Source organism: Capsicum annuum, chromosome 5 (assembly GCF_002878395.1).
Source record: "Capsicum annuum cultivar UCD-10X-F1 chromosome 5, UCD10Xv1.1, whole genome shotgun sequence".
NCBI classification, from domain to species: domain Eukaryota; kingdom Viridiplantae; phylum Streptophyta; class Magnoliopsida; order Solanales; family Solanaceae; genus Capsicum; species Capsicum annuum.
Window position 1 is genome coordinate 218506827 of NC_061115.1, and position 19542 is coordinate 218526368.

General features: G+C 37.0%; 1 pseudogene; it reads left to right on the forward strand.

The window, feature by feature from the left end:
- The first annotated feature begins 2020 nt into the window (after positions 1–2020).
- On the forward strand, positions 2021–18402 carry LOC107872177 (annotated as a pseudogene).
- Positions 18403–19542: the final 1140 nt, after the last annotated feature.

A 19542-nucleotide genomic window follows, 5' to 3' on the forward strand; every position in this document is an offset into this window, starting at 1 on the left:
AATATTTTGAGAAGAGCATGGTGGTACATGGTCCCATGTCTTGTTGTTCATAAATGCTTCAAACTCAAGTTTCATCGCTTCTCTCCAGTGTGCACTCTTTTAGGCTTGGTTATAAGTTATGGGAAGTGGTTCAGTTAATGCAACAGCAAGATAATCAAATATTGTCTTGGGTTTGGTGATATTATTTTGTAAACGAGTAATAGGTCGATGAATGGATGGTTGTTAGGTATGTGCGGAAGCTGTGGTGGTGGATTGGGGATGATTGTTAGATAGAATGGATGGAGAGAGGTTTGGAGTTGGTGTAGATAAAGGGTTTGTTGGGGTGTGCCCATTTCGGCATTGATACTGGATTAGTGGTTGTGTGGTAGGTGGGACAATAATAGGATGTGTGGAGCAATCTAAGCCAGCGACAGGAGTTAGCGTTGCTGCCAAAGAAGGACCTAAAGAAGAACCTGGAGGAGGTGTCATTGGCAATTCTGGAGCAACCTTGATTGGCTGGAGAATCTCATAATCCACTGGAGTCATAAACTTTACACTAAGGTCATTTGACTCTTTGTACAAGATATCCCACTCTAATTTTGAAATTCCTTTGTCTTTCAAAGATGAAAATATATCAGCTGTAATTGATGATGGTTTTTGTACCACTGCAGCTGTAATTGAGGCCTGATTAGGCTCATTGTGTTTGAGGAGAAGCTCTCTATTGAAAATCTTGTTGTATAGTTCCTCATACGAGATAGGTGTATCTCGCGCTTGGATAACCGCTGAAATTGAATCATACTCAGGTCCTAGACCGCTGAGAATTTTGACCACAAATTCATCATATGGATAAGTGTATCTAGCTGTTGCAAGTTCATCAGCAATATTCCTGATCTCGCGCAAGTACTCTATCATACTGCGAGAGTTTTTTGTGATGGTAGCTAGAGAGTTTCAGAGACTAAAAACCCTTGTATATGATTTGTTAGCATATAGGTTATGCAGTGTGTCCCACGTTTGCTCTGAGGTGGAAGTTTTGATGATTGCATAGGTGATCTTAGGATCAACAGATGCCATTAAGGCATTGCGTATCAACTGGTCTTGGTGAAACCAGAATTTGTACTTGGGATTGGGTACCTCTTGGTTGTTGAGGGTTACCGTTTTTTATGGTGCTGTTAAGGTTCCGTCAAGATAACAGTAGAGATCATGACCGAACATGAGAGATTTAACCTGCGCTTTCCAAATGAAAAAGTTCATTGGACAGTAAGTTTGAGGGGAAGCTAGGAACTTGGGTTAAATTGCAACAGATGTCTGGTGTTATTAGCAGGGATAGTAGAATCATTTGTATTTACCATGGATTCCATAGAACCAAAGAAAAAAAAACTTGGAAGAGATTGAGAAGACTCGTTGGAGTTTAGAATAGCTTTGATACCATAAAGTTTCGAGAGATGAAGAAGTAATATATTAGACGTGTATTATCCAAAGGTTACATAGATATATATACAAGTAAAGGAAAGGCTAACTCAGGTAACTAGATATCTAAATCACTAGAAATCAGGTAGAGAATTATATACATTTAATAGAGCACAAATTAGGGAGAGAAATCTTCACAATTGAGAGCACAAATTAGGGAGAGAAATCTGCACAATTTATCACACAATCAATCATGTCCCATTACTTACAAGAGTAAATTAGCTATGTGAATGAAAAAAGAAATTGTACTAAAATTTTAAGCTCCACAGAACCATACGGCTTTTGGATTTCGACTGTTAGATTCAACATGTGTAATGATTTTACTTGATAGACTGAGGTGGTGGTCGTTTTAACATTTAGTGTATACCCAGAACCATACGCCTTTTTGCAATGTGTCCTATCAAAACGTTGCTTCCAACTCTGATCAAAACATTTTACTTAAGCTATTAATGCACGATTATTTGTCTAATTCAATGCGGAGATATCCTTTCTCCAATTTATTTACTCCTTAGTTTAGTGGATATGAACTCTATAGTTTGGCTGTTAGACGTTGTCTCTAGTTTTGATTGTTGGAATGTTAGGAAAGGAAGATGCCTCAGCTGGTGGAGCTGATGGCTCTCAGGAGCCATTCCAACTTGTAAATAATGGGAGAATGTACTGTCGGTCAGCATCTTGGTTGTCTTCGAGGACTTCACTGCCTCCGCTTAATCCAGATATTGAAAAAGATGGGTTGGATCAAAATGGAGGTAACAGTTCTCATGGTCGGAGGCATTTAGCCCCTAGGTTGACACAGAGTTTTAAGGATAGGGAGCGTATTCCACCATTGCAGCCATTGGCAATTGCTCGTAGAAGTCTAGATGAGTGGCCGAGATCAGGATCTGATGATATTGGAGAGTGGCCACTAGTTCATTGAAGATTCAACACATCACAAGGAACTCGTTTCGTTCGAGAAATACACTACATTGTCCCTCTCCAACCAGTCAAGTGGCTGAATGCTCCTCTCCTTTCAGTCGAGTTACTTCGCTCCTCTCCTTTCAGTCGATACAAGAAAAACAAGAGAAACACGAAACAACTCCAAAATAGTCCACTAATCTTAAGGATTCGAGGACCAAGATGGAGACCACTCTCGGATTTGCTACAATCACACAATAACAAGATAAAGTGGTGTGTTTTCAACACCAAAACAACCACAATACATGATGAACAAGATGAACACAATGAGTAATAAATTCGGATTTAACAAAGACACAAAAAAGTCTACTACATATCTTAAATGTAAAGATAGATAGATAGACCAAATGAGGGAAAAATATTAACAACCCAAGAATTGTTACCCTCTTGGACCTTTAATACTACACACAACACTAACCTATCTCCTACGTAGGAACAAGAGGGACCTTGATCTCTCAATGCACCCAACGTTTCCAAGCATGAATCCAACTCGAGAGATTCCACCCTCAAGATGAAGACCCTAGTTACATGGATTTCGGCTATGGGAGCTTTTCTCATAAGAGAGAAATGTTTCTAAGTGTGATACAACATCAATATTCAGCCAAGTCTAAGACTAAGAAACCCTAAGAGGTTCTATTTATAGTGTGTTACACAAATATTATGAAATGTCCAAAAAAAACCCTTAGTCAAAGTTTTCAAGTGGAATCTCTTGGAGTGCATTGTATGGACTGATTTTGGAGCCTAGTTAGTCCTTCCTTTGCACTTCACGTGTACACTCTAAGTCTCGGGTTCGTTCACTCTCACACTCACCCACCGCCGTGGTCGTACCCATATCATCCTCCCTTTCTTGAAAAGGATTTGACCTCAAATCCGTACCTTGAAAATCAAAAGAGAAGACAACAAGCACACATCCTTATGGCTTGAGGGTTAGGGTTAGTGTGAAAAAATCAATCTAACAAATAATATCATCATTCCAAGGCAGAACAAACTTAAAGTATAGCCACGGGTCCTTTGTTTTTTAATCATGAATATATTAGTACAAATACTACAATGGAAGTGGCTCAGACCAGCATCAAGACAAAAGGAAAATAGGCCTAGAGTCATCCTTTCCCACCCTAAGATGGTACCGGGATCAAACGGGTGAAGTAGCCATGGCCATGGTTTTCAGCCATACTTACTTTCTCCTAAGGTGCCACCCTCAAAACTAGGCATACCCTCTCTATTACTATGGAAAATATCATGAGCACAAAGAGGGAAAGGTGTCACACAAGTCAACTCCAACTATAGTGTTCTCATGCAAGTACTTACTAATTTCAAGTTCATTGTTATTAGCAAGCTCAACATAAGAAACACACGAATAAGGAGTAGATAGCATTTATAGGCATGCAACACTTTCATTTTCAAGAGAGTAATCCCCATATAGATATAAATTACCTTGGGTAGAAAAAGGATCATACACAAAAATATTATCACAAGAACAATCACATTTTGGGTTTACTAAACTTCAAGCAATTTAAGGTCATCTTTACCCGATTGACTATTCCTTTCCAAGATTACATATTCCCTATCCTTAAGAGTACTCTCATCTTCCAAGAAGAGATTTTCATCTTGAGGAGGAATATTGTCTCACCATAGTGGGTTAACATATATGCTATACCCTTCAACGCAAGTCTTACCATCATTTACACCACTAGGTTCATTAGGAGTGAATGTACCATCTTCAAGCAAGATATTATTCCTAAAGAGAGTGGAATCTACCCTTGGGGCAGATTTAGAATACACATATTTACTCTCTAAAGAACAACCATCAAGTTCCAAAGAAGTTTCAAATACATGATCATTCCAATGAGCAAGAAAAAAATTAGATTCTTTACCATAATTGTAATACCCCAAAAAATCCAAAACACTATTAGAGCCATGTTTCAAGATCATGAATTGTATATCATGGTTATTTTATAGTTTTATGAGTAAGTTAGATGTATATTAAGTCTTCAAATAACACCCAACTATCAGACGAATCAAAACATTCCTTACCGATTGAATTCTTGGAAAGGATATTACTAGCGTCAACTTCAAATAATCATATCTATATATATACTATGAATTTTTAAGCTTATGACCTACCAAAAGATAGATAATTGAATTAGATTTCCAACAATAATAATTTTACCAAAATCCAACACCTGAGCAAGAAGTTATTGCTTTGCAAAGAGGAGTGCGTCGCCTAACTAATCGCAGAAGGCTTATGGATTGGGTGTGCTATAAGGTGTGCGACGTACACCCTAAACTATGCCATAAGGTGTGCGATGCACACCCTAATATATGCGATAAGTGTGCACCACACAACCTAGATTATGTGATATGGTGTGTGCCGCATACATTATGGTCCAAGTGACTTAAACACTCTATTTTTGGGGCAAAATGGTCTTTTTCTAAACCCCTATATAATGCCTTAACATGGGATAAACCCCATTTGGAAGCAAAACATTCTCTTTTTTTCTCAATTTCTCTCAAGAACAAGAAGAGGGTTTTCAATTGGGGGATTCAAATTCAAGAAGTTTTTTTGTTAATCTTCATAGAATCACGAACTAAGGACTGTCAGATAGTTCTTCAAATATCAGGACTATCAGATACAGTATAAAACTCTGCTGGTTCCATTAGATTCAGGACTGTCAGATACAGTCACTCATGCTATCAGTTATATCAGTTATCAAAACTCATGTTATCAGTTATATCAGTTATCAAAAATTATTTTATTAGTATTCAGATTTAGGACTATCAAACATAGTCAATCAGAGCAGTTTTTCATAATCAGAGCTATCAGAAACAATCATTTAGATATCCATATCAGTAAACTCAGTTGTCAGCTTATTAGTAATATAGTTGATCTATATTCCAGTATTAGTAAACTCAGATATTAGTAGATTCATGTTATCAGTAGACTTAGTAGCCAGAACTCAGTATTCAGTCCTATCGCGATGTCAGTTACAGTTACGTGTGCATGTGTGTATTCTCACATTCATGTTAGTCACTTAGTTAGCATTGTTCATGCATATGAACTCATGCATTTAGCCTACCTCACATACATACTCAGTATATTCTATCATACTGACGCATTCACACTATGGTGTTTTACTTTACGCCATAGGTTCAGAAGGACGAGATCCAGAGCATAAGTATCTTCCCAATCAGAAGTAGTAGATTTGCAGAAATTCCTCTTCATTTGAGGATGATATGATTTCATTATTATTTACTATTTTAGTTCAGTATCAGTAGACGGAGTTAGTTGGAGACATGTTTCTTCAACTCCTTATTCAGTTAAGTTTAGAGGCTTTCAGACTATAGCATGTCAGATTTGTTTTGGTATTGTTATACCATATTCAGATATTATTTTTATCAGATGTTTATTTAGGTTTGAACCTTATGGCCTTACAGTATTATGTTTCTGCATATTTTACAGTATGATTTTTCAGTGCTCAAGTACAGATATCAGTCATAGATTAGCTTGTGGTCTTTCAGGGTCATGGGCACCATTTAGCATTCCAGGTATCAGATTCGGAGTATTACAAACTTAGTATCAGAGCCTAAGGTTCAACAGTGTCATAGGAAGTCTAAAAAGTCACATCTAGTAGAGTCTTGTACATGGTTGAATTGTGCACCACACTTATGTGCAGGGGGCTATAAGATATTTTAGAAATAGTTTCCCTTCTTTCATGTCTCAGATCGTGCTATAAAAAAGTTTTCTAAGAAAACTCATGTAGATTCTCATCATGCTCCACGCATGTCAGCTTCACCTTACTTTTAAGGTAACAGAAAATAGTGAAGCTCAAGGTCCTAAAGATAGGGCTTTCTCAAACAGTCCTCGCAGTCAGTTATGAAATTATCCATAGATTCAGAAATACCCTATCAGTCTCGTTATGTTCCAAAGTCATACGGATTTCATTCATGATCATGAAAACCCCTTCGCGAACCCAATTTTAGATATGCCATCAGATTTCTTCTCAGAATCCTATGACAACATAGACCTATAATTTTAAGCATTAACTCAGGAGTTAAAAGTGGTAGAGTTTGGATAGTATTATCAAGTTTGATCAGATTATGTATTCATGGGGATAGTTGTACCAGAGTAAATCACTAGGCTTGAACAGTGTAAATAAGGATTTAAGTTTATTGACTTGGACTTAAGTAGGGAGGTATGGATGTGATATTAGTAGTATATGAATCATCATAAGCCGATAATATGGTTAGCAAGGCAAGCATGTAGCGAACAAAATATTAGTATATAATTATGATTATAGTTCAGTTCAGAGTTTAGTAAAGTGTTTACAGACTGAAGAGGATGGATTAAAGTTAAGGGGGAGATGATAGATCAAGTGACCGATTTAGGACCTCAGATTTTAGTAGTAGTGCTAGTATGTATAGAAAAGCAATAAGGGAAAGGCTATTCTTGACCCATCCTTATCTCAGTGCAAAGTTCTGCACTTCAGTCAGCCTGATGCCTACACATGCTTCACATCTCAATTTCATGAACACAACTTATCTTCACATGCTTTCCATAGAATCAAGTGCTCTTTCAGTTCCCAGCATAAGGAGTTCAGTTCTAGTTCACTCAGTGTTACGAATCATGTCCCGTGAACACAGAAACTCCAAACTCAGGTCATGCAGTTCATGACTCATGTACACATGTCACGCTTTATGGTATACTCAGCTTCCATGACTCATGCTATGCCCCTATAGATCAGATAAATTCAGACTATGTTATGTGTATCCTCAGTTCAGACCATATTGGTAAATCTATGCTATTGATATTATATTCCTCAAAGTTTTAGTTCAAGTGACACTTTCAGTCAGTAGCCATTCATATTTCTGGTCTTCCTGATTTAACCATTCAGTAAGCTCTCCTTGTGAAATTTATGTAGTGATGAGCAGTACTTAGATGGGAGAGAGTAAATGTTTCATAAATAAGAGAAGATTGTTGCATGCTTATTTTACACGAGGGTGTAGTTATGAAGATAGGATTGAATGTCATGTTAGTGTGCAAGTGTAACGCCCTGATTTTCTGAATCGAAATGCTACACGATGCTCATGACCCTAAAGGACCACAAGCTAACCCATGACTGATATCTGTACCTGTATACTACATAATATCTCATAAAATGTGAAAACATGAACTGAAAGGCCATAAGGTTCAATACTGCATAACTGAATAATAATAGTGTCTGAATAAAGTGGTATCACAATACCAAAACAAAATTGAAGTCTAAATCTAAAAACATTGTAGTCGTCTGAAAGCCTCTAAGCTGTCTGAAATAGGGAATTGAAGGAACATGTCTCCAACTAACTCCCAACTACTGAAACTAAACTGAAATACTGAAATAATAAGGATAATAATGATGCCCTAGAAGGATGAGGACTCACTGCTAGCTGGACTGCTACTGCTGACCTAGAACTCGCGCCTCTGAACCTATGGTGTAAAATAAAAAGAAACAGCATAGCGAAAATGCATCAGTACGTCTAAATGTACTGAGTATGCATGGGGGTAGGCTGAAATACATGGGGTTCATATACATGAACAATATTAGCTGATTGACTAATATGAATGTGAGAGTACATATATGCACATATAACTGCTACTGACCTCGTGGTGATACTAAATACTGAGTCTAAATACCGATAACATGAGTTTAATGCTACTGAGACTATGGCAGATAATCATCTAACCAACATGCCCCAAAACTAAATTGGTGAGGTCCAACCTGTACCCTAGCTAGAACACTGAACATGATTAACTGAACTGAACTGGGCTAATTATGCTGATTTCAATTTATCTGGTGATACTGAGATAAACCAGACTGAGTTCATTGAATTTCGTAGACTGACAGAATATTACTGAATTATGTTTACTGACTAAGTTTATGGGATTACTGAGATTACTAGGACTACTGAGATTTGCTGAGTACTGAGATCACTGAGATTACGTAGATCATTGCGTACTGAGTAGGACTGGACTGATACTAAATTTACATGAGTTTTCCTGAGTCATGAGACTGACTGAAGTCTACTGAACATGGCTTAAATGAGAGTATCATGAAAACATGGTATGACTTTAGGTACACAACTATATTTTTTGGGTACAAGTACCCCCAGGACTCGATGGAAAGAAACTGACACACATGATTGACTTGATCATAATAATAGAGTCCACAATTCCCAATATCATAAGTAGGGGATTTCATACTACGCATGGTGTTCAACATCTTATACATGGAAAGGAATGCATACAACATGTATCTACTTGCATAGCTTCAATATCATATTCATTCCATATCACAACAACAACACATATCAATAATGTGGAATTTCTGTGGAATCATAAAGCATAGAGCATGGACTTGTCATTTAAGCACTATTGAGTCATAAAATATGAATTCTATCATCCTAGGAATTTTATAAAACACCTTACATGCACCACTTTGGGAATAGGTTTATACATGAATTCAATAACTCAAATCACCCAAAGTTCACGTATTTCAACTAACATGTCATCCTAGTTTCATACAAATACATAAAGATTCTATTTTGGCATCATTCAACACATAAACATGGTCAACAATAAAATCAAGATATAAAAATCATGGCATATAGTTTAAAATAGGGTTCTTGGACTTCATGGATGAAAGGAGTCCATGAATGAACACACACATACCTTAGTTTTTGATTTTTAGGAAGATTGACGAAAAGATTCTTGAATTTGAGTCTTGAATTTGGATCCCATATTGAAACCCTAGCATTTTTCTTGAGAGTATTTGAGAAAAGAGGCTATAATTTGGCATAAATGAAGCAAAATTCTGTGTTTGTGACTTATATAGGGGTGAGGAATTGACCAAAATATCCCTCAAAGCACGGAGGTGGAATCCAAAAAATTGGGCACCTACCAAACTTCCAAGGCATCGCCTTCCTAGAGCACCGAGGTACCCCAGGCGACGCCTGGCAATAGCGGTGCTTTACCCCAGGTGGCGCCCTATTAAGAGCAGTGCTCTAGGCTAGGCGGAATAGGTTTATCACCTCGAGCCACTGGTTTGGAAATCCAAACATGCCCTTCGCTGTCCAAAAAATTCTAAAACTTACCTGGGATGTACTACGACCTTGCCCCATTGTAACGTAACTTGAAAATCGAAAAACGGATGTTGGAAAGGTTGTTAAATAAATCTCCGAAGTTCAGAGGCTTAAAATAAGGCTAAGTGTTGAACACTTATCAAAATTTTCTAAGTGTTGGATCATTTTAGAGCCTTAAGGAGCTGAATTAGACGCAAGATTTTTGCGGGGTCTTACAAAAATTAAATGGCAAGAGGTAGTATTTAGGAGTTGGGAAAGAGTAGTGTAAGTGTACATTTATATCCATGACTTATGTCAGCCCCCGCCACATAACTATCTTAACTCAGTTGCCATCTCAGTTATAGTTTCAGTGTTCAGTGCTCACTAACCATTATTTAGTCTCAGAATTGAGTACTTCAGTATCAGTCTAAACCATATTTGTCAATGTTCAGTAACAAAAAACTGACATTTAGTTCCTATATAAGTCCTAGTTACAGTATTAGTTATAGTCTCAATCTGGTAATCAGATCAGTAACTCAGTTTAGTTTTAGGTTTGCTTGGCCATAGCGTACAGTTATCAGTTACTCAGTCATTTGTGTTTTAGCACCTCAATTCACAAAATACTTCAGAACCATATCATACGCTCGGTATTGCATTCACAAATAATACAAACTTCATGAATCCATGCTCAGTCACCTCATGTTACTCGATTAGTCCTTACCTTCTATACATGATACTCTACAGTTTCAGTTCAGCTATTCAGGCTAAGCATAGTTCAACTTGGCAGACCCAACACTCAGCTATCAGTTATTTAGTTAATCAAATAAGTTAGTGTATTTATGCCCTTGTGCTCAGCACCCACATGAATCTTTTCAGTAGTCCTAGATAAAGTGCATGAGGCTTAGTCACTTCATCTTAGAAGATATTCGTAGGAATCAACTTATCTTACCAAATCCTAATCAGGATATGATTTTCGTACTTAACAGTCAGACGAATAAGTTTATATGGTGTGTCTTCCAATCTTCCCATCTATTCTCACTAGCCAAAACCTCATGAATAAACGTAACCATTCTAAAATGGACAAACCAGGCAGTTGTGTGTTCAATTTAGTTCATGTATCATGTTTTTGTTTCAGATCCCAGATATTTAGTCATGATCCAGTTCGTAGGTGCCTTGTGCATCGCCTCAATTTTCCTCAATATCTTAGAAAAGTCAGCTCAGCATTCTTAAAGGGACATAGTGTCCTAAGGGGGATATATACTATAATCCCCAAACTATCATGACATAAACATGCCGCTCTCTTTGCTCGTAACGAATCTAGTTTGGAGGAAGGGGTACTCATAAGTTGACCCTCAAGCTCCAACCTCAGTCATACGTCCTGTATTCAAGCCTCAGTTCAGTTCATGAAATTCAGTTTATGTATCACGTTCTAGACTCATTTACTTCCTCATGTTTCCACTCATGCGTAATTAGTAATTAATCTCAGACTCATCAATATTTTTAGTTTAAGGTAATAGTCTTCCTTAACCTTATTCAGTTTCATATTTCCATTACAAACTTGGTATCAAATACCATTGTATACTCAGTAATGCATTCACACATCAGTCCAGTCATGTATTTATGCATTAGATATGCATTCTCATTGTGAGAAACTCAGTTCATTCGAACATTCAATCATGCACTCATGAATCAGTTATACATGCATCAGATATGCATGAATTTAGCTTATTAGTCATGCGTCAGATATGCATATTCAGTATGATGTATTTAGCTTATTAGTTATGCCAGTCACAAAATCATGTTTCAGTAGTATATGTCTTGTACGTACTTCATTTGATCTTTTCTTCCATCTCAGTCAGTCTCATTCGAGGACGAATGTTTCCCAAGGGTGAGATATTGTAATACCCCAAAAAATCCAAACCACTATTAGATCCATGTTTCAAGATCATTCATAGTATATCATAGTTATTTTATAGTTTTATGAGTAAGTTAGATGTATATTAAGGCTTCAAATAATACCTAGCTATCAGACGAATCAAAACATTCCTTACCTATTGAATTCTTGGGAAAGATATTGCTATAGTCAACTCCAAATGATCATATCTATAGATATACTATGAATTTTTGATCTCATGACCCACCAACAGATAAATAATTGAATTAGCTTTCCAGCTATACCAATTTTACCAAAATCCGATACCCGAGCAAGAAGTTATGGCTTTGCAAAGAGAAGTGTGTCGCCTAACTAATCGCAGAAGGCTTCTGGATTGGGTTTGATATAAGGTTTAGGACGCACACCCTAAACTATGCCATAAGTTATGCAACGTACACCCTAATGTATGCGATAAAGTGTGCACCACACAACCTAGATTATGCGATAAGGTGTGCGTAGCATACATTATGGTCCAAGTGACTTAAACACTCCATTTTTTTGGGGGAAAAATGGTCTTTTTCCCACCCCTATATAATGCCTAAACATGGGATTAACCCCATTTGGAAGCAAAACATGCTCTCTTTTATCAATTTATCTCAATAACAAGAAGAGGGTTTTAAATTGGGGGATTCAAATTCAAGAAGTTTTTCTGTCAATCTTCGTAGAATCACGAACTAAGGTATGCATAGTGTCCATCCATGGATTTTTTTCATCCATAGAGCTCAAGAATCAAGTTTTAAATTATTTTTTGTGAATATTTTGTTGTGTATGATCATGTTCACGTTGATTATTGTTGTATGGTTTCAAGTTAGGATCTTTATGTATTTTCATGAAACTATGTTAGCCTATAAGTTGAAGTCTATGAAATGTGTTGTTCATGTTGTAGGTTGTTGATAATCATGTTATGGTGTTGAATGATTCCCAAGTTGGAATCTTTATGTGATGTTATGAAGTTCTGGTGACACATGAGTTGAGATCCATGAATTTTGTTGATTATGATGTATGAATTGGTGAATATCTAAATGACAAGTCCATGCTCTATTCTTATGATCCAACATGATTTTCATGCTATTGTTGTGCATTGTAGTTGTGTTATGGAATGCTCATGATATTGGAGTTATGAAAGTAGTTACATGTTATATGCATTCCCTTCTATGTATAAGATTATGAGAATCATGTGTAGTATGAAATCCCCAATTTATGATATTATGAATTGTGGACTTTAGTCCTATGATCAAGAAAGCCATATTGTATCAGTTTCCTTCTATCGAGTCCTGGGGGTACTTGTACCCGAAAAATATAGCTATGTGCCTAGAGCCATGTTATGTTTTCATGATACTCTCAGTCAATCCATGATCAGTAGAATTCAGTTAGTCTTATGACTCAGGAAAACTCAGTAACTTCAGTATCAGCTTAGTAATCTCAAAAATCTCATAAACTCAGTCAGTTAACAGATTCAGTAATATTCTGTCAGTCTACGGAATTCAGTAAATCTTAGTATCAATACAATTTAGTTCAGTATTTAGTTTAGAGCTCCGTAGTATTCAGTATTCAGTTTTAGACATCAGTAATTTATTCAGCTAATAGAATCTCAGTATTTCTCACTCAGTTACAACAATTCAGCAGTGTTCCATCAGTCATCGAAACTCAGTAAACTCAGTAACGCAGTATAGTTTGATAAATAGAAAAATCAGTAATAGTTTAGTTAATCCTAGTTTTAACTAGGAAATTAGTTCAGTGTCATTTAGTTAGGAGTAGGATTCAGCACCGAGTGAGCCTAGGGATAGGGTCTCACCCGTTAGTCAGGGCTGGGTCCCTATAAGCAATCCCTAAGATCCAATACTATGTAGCCAGCGTAGGATGAGATATCTTCCTGCCAGACTAGAGGGCTCATACCTAGCGTAAGAGTTTTTCCTGCCAGTCAGGATTGCCGAAAGAGCATCCTATCAGAGAGGGTTAACTCACAACAGTTGTCTTTACCCATGGCATGGTACTAACACCCTTCTAGCTAGGGTTATAGGTTGGACCCCATTAGTTTAGATTCGGGGCATGTCGGTTAGATAATTACCTCCCACAATTTCAGTTATTGAATCAGGACTGTCAGATACAGTCATTCAGTCTCAATAATAGAACTTAGATAGTTCTTTAGATATCAGGACTATCAGATACTGTCAACTCAGATACAGTACGGAACTCTGCTAGTTCCATTAGATTCAGGACTGTCAAATACAGTCACTCATGTTATTAGTTATATCAATTATCAAAACTCATGTTATCAGTTACATCAGTTATCAAAACTCATTTTATCAGTATTTAGATTTAGGACTGTCAGACATAGTTAATCAAATCAGTTTTTCATAATCAGAACTATCAGAAACAATCATTCAGATATCCATATCAGTAAAATCAGTTGTCAGCTTATTAGTAATACAGTTGATCTGTATTCTGATATTAGTAAACTCAAATATCAGTAGATCCATGTTACCAGTAGACTCAGTAGCCAGAACTCAGTATTCATTCCTATCGCGATGTCAGTTATAATTACGTGTGCATGTGTGCATTCTCACATTCATGTTAGTCACTTAGTTAGCATTGTTCATGCATATGAACCCATGCATTTAGCCTACGTCACATGCATAATTAGTACATTCCATCGTACTGACGTATTCGCGCTATGGTGTTTTACTTTACGCCATAGGTTCAGAAGGACGAGATCTAGAGCGTCAATAGCTTCCCAGTCAGCAGCAGTAGATTTACAGCGAGTCCTCTTCATTCGAGGACGATATTATTTCATTATTATTTACTATTTCATTTCAGTATCAGTAGATGGAGTTAGGTGGAGACATGTTCCTACAACTCCTTATTCAGTTCAGTTTAGAGGATTTCAGACTATAGCATGTCAGACAATTATTTCAGATTTATTTTAGTATTGTTATATCATTTTCAGACATTATCTTTATTAGATATTTATTCAAATTTGAGCCTTATGGCCTTATAGTATTATGTTTCCACATATTTTACAGTATGGTTATTCAGTGCTCAGGTACAGATATCAGTCATGGGTTAGCTTATGGTCCTTCAGGGTCATGGGCACCGTGTAGCATTCTGGGTACCGGATTCGGCGAGTTACAATAATACAAGCTCACGAGTTCACTCCCACTTTCAATTACATGACTTCTATGAGTAGAACTAACAATAAGGCGTTCATCATATAACATGCTCAAAGAATCATGCTTTTCTATACTAGGGAAAATCGTAACTACATCCATTTGGCTACTCCTAGCCACATCACAACATTCTAAGTTTATTGGAGTATGGAGGTTAGCATTTTTAACTTGTAGCTCACATGAGCTATGATCATCACCTTGGTTTGGGTCTTGGCAGCCCACTTCTTCCTTCGGGAAGATCTCATCACAAGGTGTTTGGACCTCAGGTTTTGGATTTTGTAGGATAAGTTTAGGTAGCAATTGTCATAGCCTTTCTACGTGCCATTTCATTTCTCTAATATCATCGTTGATGTGATCAAACCTGGCATCGAGATTAGTGGCAGCCATGGTACCTAAACCAAAGGACAACAACAAACAATAAAATAAACTTGTTATCTCAAAATGCCTTACCACACTCTTACTCTCGTTTTTAACTCACACTTGGTTTCATAAGTGTTGAAAGCCGGCTTGTATTCACAAGTGTTGAAAGCCGGCTTGTACTTCGTGAGTGATTGAGGGTCGGGCCCACTCTTGTTCGGAATGGATTTTTGTTTGAAACTCAAATTAAATCCTGTAGGACTTGAGTCAAGACTAACAATGAATTCAAAATGACAAAATCACACAACAAACGTAAACACGAACAAACGGATACAAAACTAACTTACAAGCTAGTAGGAGATTACTAAGATGTCAATTAGTGTTCGAACCAGCAAACGAAACTAAGACAATAAAATGAAACTATGAAATCTGAAATTTGAGCAAAAATTTTGATGCATGAACAGTAAAAATGATGATGTGGCAGTCAAGTATTGGTTGTGGTTTCTCAATTTTATATTTCAATTTCAAGTCATGGTCCCATTGTAATTTGGAATTGGTTAAGGGGGGAAAACATAAGCCTTGAATCTCTTCAAGTCCACTCTCAAAAAGGATGACTTTTGTCTTGTACTAGTCCCACAAAACAAAGTCCTTGAAACAAGAAAAAGTAGCTTGTCCACAAAACACAAGGTTCTTGAAATAAGAAAAGGAAATTTGTCCCACAACACAAGGTTCTTGAAATAAGAAAAGCAACTTGTCCCACAACACAAGGTTCTTGAAATAAGGAAAAGCTGAAAAGTAGAAGTCTATTTTAGGAAGTGATGGTTTCAAGGCTTCTAACAACAAGCTTTATAACTTTCATCTTCACTTTTTGAATCTATATTGCACTTTTTGATTGTCTTACGTTTTACGAAAAGATGAAGGACTAGATGAACACAACAATAACCTTCAAGAACACAACAAAAACTTCTTCAAGAACACCAACAATTCCACCAACACATGGTTCAAACCTTTAGTGTTTTATTTTCGGTCTTAACAAGCAATGAAGGTTGTGATGAACTTCAAGAACAAAAACAACAATCACCACAAGAACAACAACTAATTCCACACGTCCAAGAAGAACCAAAAACAACCAACGGCCAAAACAGTCACCACAACAACAATGTTCAACAATGGACAGCCAAGTTCAAGTTCCCAATAACAACATCAATTTTTAGAGCTCAAAGCTAGATCGACTCAAGTGTTAGCGAACAAGAGAACTAACACTAGAAACAACACTCAAGACAAGTAAAAATCTTTGCAAAGACACAACAAGAATAGAATTTTTGGCCAAGAACACAACAACGGACAGATTACTCCTTTTTCTGGAATTTTTCAGTTTACAACCCTTTTTTTTTTTTTTTTTTTTTTTTGACTAATCAAACCCAAGATTGGTTTTGTGGGAACAAAAACCAGCCTTTCTCTAATACCAAATGATAAGGGAAAAATAAGAGAAACACGAAACAACTCCAAAACAGTCCACTAATCTTAAGGATTCGAGGACCAAGATGGAAACCACTCTCGGATTCGCTACAACCACACAATAACAAGATAAAGAGGTGTGTTTTCAACACCAAAACAGCCACAATACACGATGAACAAGATGAACAAAATGAGTACAAAATTCGGATTAAACAAAGACACAAATGTAAAGATAGATAGATAGACAAATGAGGGAATAATATTAACGACCCAAGAATTGTTACACTCTTGGGCCTTTAATACTACATACAACACTAACCTATCTCCTACGTAGGAACAAGAGGTACCTTGATATCTCAATGCACCCAACGTCTCCAAGCATGAATCCAACATGAGAGATTCCACCCTCAAGTTGAAGACCCTAGTTACATGGATTTCGTCTATGGGAGCCTTTCTCATAAGAGAGAAATATTTCTAAGTGTGATACAATATCAATATTCAGCCAAGTCTAAGACTAAAAAACCCTAAGAGGTTCTATTTATAGTGTGTCACACAAATAGTGTGAAATGTCCAAAATAACCCCTTAGTCAAAGTCTTCAAGTGGGCTCCCTTGGAGTGCATTGTATGGACTGATTTTGGAGCCTAGTTAGGCCTTCCTTTGAACTTCACGTGTATACTCCAAGTCTCGGGTTCATTCACTCTCGAACTCACCCACCTCCGTGGTCATACCCGTATCATCTACCCCCAGTGGTATGGATACGAATAGCAACAGCGAAAGGCTTAAGCTGGATCCGTCAAACATACATAAAAATCTAGAGATTAACGGGGGTCTTGTGGGAAGTGAAAAGATTGATTTCTTCGACAAAGAGTGTTCAAAGGTGGCTGAACATGTCTTTCTTGGTGGGGATGCAGTTGCAAAATATAAGGATATACTAAAGCAAAATGGGATTACTCATGTTCTTAACTGTGTGGGGATTGTTTGCCCTGAGTATTTCAAGTCTAATTTCGTATACCAGACATTATGGTTATATGATAGCCCATCAGAAGATATTACTAGCATTCTCTATGATGTTTTTGACTACTTTGAAGATGTCAGGGAGCAACAAGGAAGGGCTTTTGTTCATTGCTACCAAGGGGTCTCTCGGTCAACCTCGTTGGTTATCAGTTATCTTATGTGGAGAGAAGGACAAAGTTTTGACGATGCATTTGGGTATGTAAAGGCAGCAAGGGATATCACAGATCCAAATATTGGTTTTTCTTGTCAGTTGTTACAATACCAAAAAAGGGTTCGTGCTTCCCCTTTGAGTCCAAGTTTATTATTAAGGATGTATAGAGTCGCACCTCATTCGCCATACGATCCTTTGCATCTCACTCCGAAAATGTTAAATGATCCATCTCCGTCAGCATTAGATTCAAGAGGTGCATTTATTATACATATACCCTCATCAATATATGCTTGGATTGGTAAAAGAAGTGACACAATCATGGAAAGATATGACAGAGGGGCTGTTTGCCAGATTGTTCATTATGAGAAAGTGCAGGGACTGATCATAACAGTTATGGAAGGCGAGGAACCTTTGTACTTCTGGGATGCATTCTCCAATTTCCTGCCATTGATGGAAAAATTAAAGAATGGAGGGGATGCCATTGAGTCATCAAGTAAGGTCTGTCCAGGGGGAAAGAAAGATGGATATGTACAATATAGACTTTGAGATTTTCTAAATAGCTACTTTGGGCAGCTTTGTACCTCCGTTTGCATCATGTGAGACTGAACATGAAACTCACCTTCTTGTTAGAGAAATTTCATGGAGCATGCTAAGGGGAAAGTTTGTCTCGGGGAATATGAAGGATTTTGTCTTTTCAATAAAGTTATGTAATCCATCTGATAAAGAAGCTACTGTTATATTTAGATCATTCGGTGTGGGAATTTGCTTTCATTTCTCAATCCTGGAGGAGTTTAAAACAATATGCTTTCTTTACCGTCACCTTAACTGACCGGTTATCATGTTTCTTGTATAGGAGGCTGCTGTTAGAAGTTGTCAGAGGTGGTTCACCTGAATGTACATGTTACAGTGATGCAACACCCGATGACTGTTAAGTGGCAACTCGCTGACTAGAAGTTTCATTAAACATTTGCCATGACTTAGAAATTATAAAGTTCAATGCCAGTTTAGGCAACAACATAGTTCTTTAAGTCCTTCTGTACATTGGCTCTGTGCTAATGATTTCCAAAACTGTTGATGGTTCCAAGCCATTTTTAACGATAAGATGGCATTTAGTATTTTACAATTATGGTTTCTTATTCCAATCTTTTCGACATGCCTTCATCACTACTGTATTTTCTTTTCATACTGTAAACTTGCTATAATATGACTAGGAGGTCATGGGTTTAAGCCGTGAAAACAACCTCTTGCAGAAATGCAAGGTAAGGCTGTGTACATAATGGGTTGCCCTTTATTAATTTTGATTTTCTTTACTTGAGTCGAGGGTCCATTGGAAATAGTCCATCTACCTTCACAAGGTGGATAAGGCTGTGTATACACCACCCTCCCTAGATCTCACTCAAGGGATTACGCATTTACCGCTCGGTTTATTGTTAAACTATTGTTCTATATTTGTTGCAATTGGTGAATTTGTTTGATCCATATTGACTAGCTATGTCCTTGAAAAAGTAGGCAGCAGCAACTAATAACGAATGTTTATGGGATTGAGACAATATTTGTTTCAACTACTATTAGAATGGGACAATTTTGGTCTAGTGGTAAGAGTGCAATATTTGATGTTTGAGTTAAACACATGTCATGGTTCCAACCTAGTTTCTGACAAAAGAATAATATTTGGATAATAGTGGAGACTATTTCCGATAGAGTGTATGTACATTTTATTCCTGCCGTGTAGAGAGGCTATTTTTGAAAGACCCTCTCCTTCAGTAATGCATGACAAAATAGTTTAACAACAACGACAACCCACAGTAATCCCACACATCAAGCAGTTTAAAAAGAAAAATACAAAACTAAAGAGGATATAGAAAATAACGTTAAAAACATTACGTAGCATTCAGAAAACAAGGAACAATAATAATAGCCAAATAATGTGATGACCGAAGTACAAGAAATAACGGAGAGTAGCTGAAAC